Consider the following 6,546-nt stretch of genomic DNA (forward strand, 5'->3'; position numbering starts at 1 on the left):
TGTAAAGAAAATACACGACATTTTTGAGAGTTTTGAATGCCAGTCGTAGGCCTCAGGACCTGATCCTTGTCCTAACACCCTTCTGGAACGAGGAGAGCTCAGATACCATGCCCACCTGGCCCGGGAGCTGCGGGAGGGGAAGATGTAAGGAAAGATGGGCACATGGAATTACAAACAGTGGCATGGCCAGGATCAAGGTCAACGGATCAGAGAGGCAGAACTAGTTATGAGGTAACCAGACTGACCTGAAGGTGTTGAGACACAGCTGGCTCTGGAAGGACGTGGGAAGCAGCACCTGAGGTCCCACAATGGAGCACAAGAGCGTTATGGAAGCCTTGTCTCGGGACGCGGGCTGCCATGAGGAGGATGGAAGATTCCGGACACTATCCAGATGATGAGGGGCCACTGAAGGTTATTGACCAAAGGCCAAATAAATGGTATTTTAGAAAAATCAAGTAGGCAGCCCTGGAGCAGTAGAGTGAGAAAGGATAGTGATTTAGAGGCTGTGAGAATCTTTTTGAAAATCCCCAGCGTCACTTTCCTTTGCTCTCCTTGGTGTCTAACAGGCAGTGCGTACTCAATAAATGTGAAAAATGAAATGAATGCTTTCTGTACAATGATTGTTTCTGTCCTTAGACTAAGAATAGCTCATAGGATAAAGTAATAAATTAATACCATGGTTTACATATCAGATTCCTGTGAATTTGGCCAATGTGAATTCTTTCTGTGCAGCCTAATAGTTCTGGATGAACTACGAGTAGTGAGTTTATAAACCTTGCAGCTTGGGGAGCTGACATTCTATCAATTCTTTGGTGGAAAGTCATGGAAATAGACTTTTGTTAGTTGGGCAAACATTAATTGATTGGAAGTATATAAGGCAGGTCGGAGAACAAAAGTCTCCGTTGGATCATTGGCCTGAGAAGGCCAGAAGCAAAGAAGCTTCAGGTACCTTGGTGGCAGGACCTTGTGAACTGTCCTTCTATGGCTCTGCTTTCAGATAATGCAGCCTCACCACCTTCTGTGTCTAGATGTCTCAGCTCAAAATTGAAGTTCCTGGGATGAAAAGTGTTATTGGCCAAGTGAACATCAAACATCAACCTCCATGTTGGGTGTAGACGGAAGAATGCTGTTACTGAACCCATCAACACAACCTATCAGACACACCAAGTAGGGACAGCCTCCCAGGAAGGGATTCAGGCAGACAAAAAAATAAATGATATCCACTCCGGGCACCACCACTTCAATATTCACCTTTAGAGGAATGTGGGGGTGCCTGGGTGGTGGTTAAGGGTCCAACTTTTGATTTCAGCTCAGGTCATGACCTCAGGGTCCTGAGATGGAGCCCCGCATGGGGCTTAAGAGTCTCTCTCTCCCTTTGCCCCTCCCCACATACATGCACACACTCGCTCTTTCAAAATACATAGATAGATAGATAGATAGATAGATAGATAGATAGATAATATAAAATAAACAAGAGAGTGTGGATAGGTGATTGGACAAGATGCTGCTTGAGTGCCCTTCCGTCCCTGAGAAGTCTCCACACTGGAATTTACATTTGTCATTCCAGAGACCAAATCCTACAGAAAATGATGAATTCATGGACTGTGGAGCTTTTCTACAGAAGTATCTCATTTCCTAGAATTTACAGTATTTGTTCAGCATGTCTACATGATCTGGTGGGTTTAAAATTTTTTTCATTCTAGTATAACACACATGTAGGAAAGCGCACATGTCATAAGAGCTCAGCTCAAAGAATTTGGTCAATAGAACAACGTGTAATCAGAAGGCAGATTGTGGGGGCACTTGGGTGGCTCTGTCAGTTAAGCATCTGCCTTTGGCACAGGTCACGATCTCAGGGTCCTGGGATAGAGCCCTGCATGGGGTTCCCTGCTCAGTAAGAAGCCTGCTTCTCCCTCTCCCTCTGCCGCTCTCCCTGCTTGTGCTCTCAATCTCTCACTCTAATAAATAAATAAAAATCTTAAAAAAATAATTAAAAAGTTGAACTTACTCTGTGAACCAGCACCTCCACTCCTTGATACATACCCAACAGTAATGAATACATATACTCACAAAAGACGAGTTCAAGAATGTTCTTAGTGGCACAATTTGCAATAGTTAAAAACTGGAAACCAATGTGCATCAACAGTAGAATGCATAAGCAGTGATGTACTCATAAAATACTCTACAGCAATGAGAACAAGCAAATTACTACTATTTGTAGCATTATGAATGAATCTCATAAAACAAAAGTGAATGAAAGAAAACTGATACAAAAGAGCACATAATATATGATCCAATTTACATAAAGCTTGAAACCAGGCAAAACTCAGGTGCCTGGCTGGCTTGGTCAGTAGAGCGTGCAACTCTTGATCTTGGGGTTGTAAGTTCTAGCCCCATGTTGGGCATAGAGCTCACTTAAAAACAAAACAAAAACAAATAAGGCAAAATTCACTGATGGAAACAGAAGTTAGTTTAGTGGTTACCTTCGTTGGGAGGAAGAGGGCTTGAGGGAAACCTTCCAGGGTGTTGGTTATATTCTAGTTCACAATCTGTCTTCTTTGGGGGGGGGGTGCCACCCAGGTGCCCCCTAAGTCCAGCTTCAATAGGGAGTACAAACAGTTATCCAAAATGGTTTTACAAATTTATGTTTCCAACAACAGTGAGGAAGAGTTCTAGTTGCTCCATATCCTAGACATCACACGGATTACCTGCCTTCTTAGTTTTAACCGTTCTGGTAGGTGTGTAGGAGCTCGCTGTGGTGTTAATTTATATTTCCCTGATAACTAATGAAGTTGATCCCCTCTTCATATGTTTATGAAATCCTGTTTTATAAGGTGCTACTAAGATCTTTTGCCCATTTTTTTAGTTGTGCTTTTATTGATCCATTGGGGTTCTTTTATATATTCTGGACACGCGTCCTTTTTTTGGATACATGTATTACAAATACCTCCTCCCATTCTGTGTTTTTCCTTTTTACTTTTAATCATGCCATTTAATGAACATACATTCTTACTTTTAAGGTTTGCCAATTTATCAACTTTTCTTCTATGGTTGTCACTTTTATTGTATTGCTTCAAAACCTTTGACAGAGAAATCCTAGCAGTTTGAAAAAATCATGGTAGTTTCACAGAAAACTAAAAATATGTAAAACAAAAAAATATGGCATTTATTAACTTCCAGAAAAATTGTACTAGAAGCAAAGCATAGTCACAGTTTAACCACTTGTTTCGATTGTGAGGATTATTTATACAATAATCATAATACAATCGATTCCTGACTACTGATTTGTCCAAAGATGATGATAACTTTCAAGGTCTCTGTGGGGGTCCAGTAAGTAGTGGCCATCTTCCCGAGTTCTGAACAAATTGAAGGTAAAACAAAAGCGTGGAAGAGAGAGGTTACGATGTCACCTGTACTATAACTGATAGAAGAAGACTGGCTGGAGGATGTAGCATCAAGTGTTTTTGCAAAGTGGAATAATTAATACAGAGCCAGACTTAGGAAGAATTGCCCCATTGTTGTGGGCAACACTGGACCAAGGCAGGCTTCCTCACACGAGTTCCTGGCATTGCCCATTCAGCCAACGGGAGCCCGTTCCAGCCAGCAGGTGATTGCCATCCATGCAACACCACCAGATTTTCAGAGTTGTCTCTAGAAAGCAGTTTAGCTGAAAAAGGAGGAACGTTTATCTATAGTTCTTTTGGTAAAAAGAAAACCATTCTAAGCAGTATTCATGTGGGAGTATGCTTCAATTAAGATACAGCTAGTGCTATAAAAAAAAAGAAAAACACCCTAAATGTATAATGTTTCAAGCACAATATAACTTGATTTCTTGTTCATGTAGCAGGCCAGATCGTATGTTCCTCATCAGTGGGGGCAGCTCGGCCATTTTCTGCACATGGCCTCCATGGTTGGTAGAGACACGTGAGAAGGAGGATTTTATGGGCCGGGCCTGGAAGTGTCACTCACTGTTTCTACTCATTGTCAGCTGGCAAACTGCAAAGTAATTTGGGACATGCAGCCCAACGATGAGTTCAGGAAGAAGAGGAGCCCACGAATTTTGGCCATTGCGTGTGAGGTTCATTTGGGCAGAATCTTATTTCTTTCCTATTGCCTGCTGTGCCTGACACGTAGTGAGAACATAGCACATGCTTGTTGAGTAAATACGATAGTGGGAAGAGCATGGGCTTCGAAATGAAGACCTACATTCTAATCCAAGCGCCACTGCTTGCTAACTTGCTAACTGTGTTAATTGAGGCAAGTTCCTCAAATTCCTCAAGACTCAGTGTCTTATCCACATCATGGAGATGAAGATACGTTTGTGCTCTGCTTCCCAGGCCATCCCAGCCAGGTGTGGGAAGGCCGAGTGACTAAAATGTGCCAACAAATATGTTGGTGAAATAAGCCTCTTTGACTTTATCCAAATAGCTCTGGGAGTGGGGGAAGGGCATGGAACATGGAGCCAGTGGTTGTCTCATAAGTATTCTTAAAGAACTATAGTCATCCAAGCAGCGCATGGAGTCGACCACATCCTTGTTTTCCAGCTGTGGGATCAGGGGTAAAGCCTGTTGCCAAGGAGCCAAGGCCTAGGCTGAGGCTGCAGGTGCCCCATGCTTTCAAGTTCAAGGTCACTGTGTGCTCTCTGCTTCTGGTTCCTCCAGAGCCCTGTGGCTGTGCTCTGCCCAGCAAGGGTGCCTCAGGTCATAACATCCTGCCTCGATAGTTTTCAAGTGAAATGGCTTTGTTTTTTTCTGCCCTTTTGTTCAATCTCACTGGGATTAAGGCGAGAAGCCTCACGGCAGAGTCAGCAGGTAATGTGAGTGACAGGAGGATTACAATACTCATGACCACCCTCCCACTTTCCCCCAAATGTGCCCCGCTCCTGAGAATGAGTCATTTCTCAGGCCCTCCATCATGCTTCAAGCAAATAGGTCCCTTCCTACCAAGTTTCTGGATACTATCCCTCAACTACTATGACTGAATTCAAGTGGAGTGGCTAAACTGGGACCCTCCCCACCCCCCATCCTGACCTACTTTGCAGGGTTGACATTGGCATCCAATGAGATAAGATAAAATGTCAGACTTGGCAGTGGCATCAAGAAGGTGCAGAATAAGTGTTAGTTCTCTTGCTATTCCTTGGGAAATTTCTGGCATCGCTGAAATTGATGGCTCCATCATCTACCCCATGAAGGGAGGCCCTGGCTACATGCATCTCTGAATCTTGACACGGACAGTTTAAGTGCTGCATTGCTTTGGTACTTAGGGCAAGGATGGCAAATTCACAGTTCACAGGCAGGCTTGGATATAGAATTTTCCAAACTAGGAAGTAGGAGGCTGATACAGGCCACAAGGGAGTGATATCATGAGAACGGCATATTTACACATACGATTTTTCCAATTAGCCACAGATATTTTACTATTCAAACGGGTGTGGGAATTACTAATGTGGTACCACTGTCCTAACAGCTGCTGGACGGGAGACCCGCATTTCAGTCCTGCTCGAAAGCCAGAATGAGACCTCAGAATGACATGACCAAAAAAGGGAAGAAGCTGTGAAAGTGAAAAAATATTTCAAGTCAACCTCATGTCCCAACACATGTCTTCGGGCTGAGTTAGAGCAGAAGGGAAGGATGGGAAAGGAGAGGTGTTGGCAGTGACTGAGGAGGGAGCAGATGAGGGCCAGCCCCGGGAAGGCAGTTGTTGAACTGGTTTGACAATGGCGAGTGTGCGACCCTGCAGAAGAGAACTCAGGAGAACTTTGTGATGTGTTAGATATGGGGCAGGCTGACAGAAAGGAACAGAAACGATGTGAGGTTAGCACTAGGTGTCAGGCCGTGCTCCTGAACTCAAACACAGAACCAAGAGTCAGAAGACCTGCCCCTGTCACTTTGAATGAGTTACCTCTTGGGCTGTCTCCTCATCTGTCAGGTGCCACTATCAGCCTCACAGTGGTTTTGTGAGGCACAGGTGACAATGTCCCGGACAAGTGGACTCAGCACAGCTCACCATCGTTGTTCTCATTGTTGGCAGTAGGGAAGCTGGAAAGGGATAGAATTTGAGGGAGAATACAATAAATTCCATTTTCAACGTGCTAAGGGGGCACCTTGGTGGCTCAGTCGGTTAAGCAGCCGGCTCTTGGTTTTGGCTCAGGTCATGCTCTCAGGGTCCTGGGATCAAGCCCTGCGTTGCTTCCCCAGGCATCCCAGCCAGGTGTGGGAATGCATCGTGTCTAAAATGGGCCAACGAGGAGTTGGCATACTCAGCAAGGAGTCTGCTTGAGGATTCGCTCTCTCTCTCTCCCTCTGGCCCTCCCCCTGCTTGTTCTCTCTCTCTCTCTCCCTCTCTCTAAAATAAATCAATGAATCTTTAAAAAAATAAAAAATAAATGTGCTAAGATGTTGGGATAATATGGAGAGAGCCAAATAACAACGAATAGGGTAAACTAAGGAGTTAATGAGTCAGGGCCATTCTACAGAACAAGAGCATGTTTCTGTAAGGGGTCAGGTCTTCCAGCTTATTGATAACAATTTTGGAGTGTGGACTCAA

This window comes from Ursus americanus, chromosome 7 (genome assembly GCF_024610735.1).
Source record: "Ursus americanus isolate L20-20 chromosome 7, mUrsAme1.1.p, whole genome shotgun sequence".
In the NCBI taxonomy this organism is placed as follows: Eukaryota; Metazoa; Chordata; class Mammalia; order Carnivora; family Ursidae; genus Ursus; species Ursus americanus.